The sequence below is a fragment of the Microtus ochrogaster genome, chromosome 7 (genome assembly GCF_000317375.1).
Source record: "Microtus ochrogaster isolate Prairie Vole_2 chromosome 7, MicOch1.0, whole genome shotgun sequence".
In the NCBI taxonomy this organism is placed as follows: Eukaryota; Metazoa; Chordata; class Mammalia; order Rodentia; family Cricetidae; genus Microtus; species Microtus ochrogaster.
The window spans coordinates 28,634,394-28,635,928 of NC_022014.1; positions in this window are offsets into that span (position 1 = coordinate 28,634,394).

Below are 1,535 nucleotides of genomic sequence, written 5' to 3' on the forward strand. Positions count from 1 at the left end.
CTTGAAAGAGAGAGGAAAAGGGATATAGAATAGATTAAAGGAGTAAAGATAATAAAATAAATATTAAACTTATAGTAATAGAGTAAGAAAAAGTAATAGAGTAAGAAAAATAAGTCACATAAAGATTGAATATACACAGAGAGTCAGGACTATATATATTATTGTGTTTTCTTTGAATTTTTTAAATGTGAATGAACCAAGTACAGAGAGACATTTCATTGTATGGGCTGCTTTGAAAGTTGCTTACAATGCACTTCCTGTTAACTTAGATAATATTATATCTTTCTGGGGTCTTTGATGGAGTTGAAGAGTAGATTGATGGAGGAGGGTCATCTGTCTATCTGATGCTTTCATTGGTTAATTAATAAATAAAGCTGCTTGGCCTGATAGGGCAGAATTTAGATAGGTGGAGTAGACCGAACAGAATGCTGGGAAGAAGGGAAGTGAGCCAGATGCCATAGCTCTCCTCTCCGAGATGGATGCAGGTTAAGAATATTCCCGGTAAGACACCACCTCGTAGTGCTACACTCATTAGAAATGGGTTAATCAAGATGTGAGAGTTAGCCAGTGAGAGGCTAGAGCTAATGGGCCAAGCAGTGTTTAAAAGAATACAATTTGTGTGTTGTTATTTCGGGTATAAAGCTAGCCGTGCTGGAGCCGGGTGGCGGGACGCAGCCTGCCACACCTATAACTACAGTAGATGGTTATAATTATAGTTTTCCTTAGTTATGATAAAAAGATAAAGTAGATATAAATATTGTAACTATAATTCTTGCTTGATAACTCTTGTTATATGAAAATTTACTACGTTAAAGTTAAAGCCTTCCTTTTTATTTAAACAGAAAAGGGGAAATGGTGTGGGAAGTTCTTCTGTATATGTGTTGCTTTTATTGGTTAATGAAAAAGCTGATTTGGACTACATAAGGGCAGAACAGAATACAGTGGTAAATCCAAGCAGATAGAGGGGGAAAGTAGTCCCAGTCAATGAAACGCCACATAGTTGCCAAAGGAGACATGCCAGATAGAACCCTGCCAGTAAACCATGAGCCTCATGGTAAAATATAAAATAATAGGAACGGGTTAATTTAAGATGTGAGAGTTAGCTAGAAATACAATTAAGCTATTGGACAAACAGTACTGCAATTAATACAGTTTCTGTGTGTTTATTCCGAGTCTGGGCGGCCAGGAAATGAGCAAGCAGTCTCTGTTTACACTGACTGACACAATACGTCTTTAAATAATAATGGAATTAATAGTGAAATTAAGAATAAATTAAATTATACATCCTTAAAGAATCTACAGGCCAAGGAGAGTCTCAAGAGAAATTAGAAACTAACCTGAAATGAATTAAGTGAAAAAAAAACACATCAAATCTATAATAGAGAAATTCTTTGAAAGAAGGCATTCCATCATTTATAATAAAAAGAAAGCTGGGGCCGAGTGGTGGTGGGGCACGCCTTTAATCCCAGCACTCAGGAGGCAGAGGCAGGTGGATCTCTGTGAGTTCGAGGCCAGCCTGGTCTACAAGAGCTGGT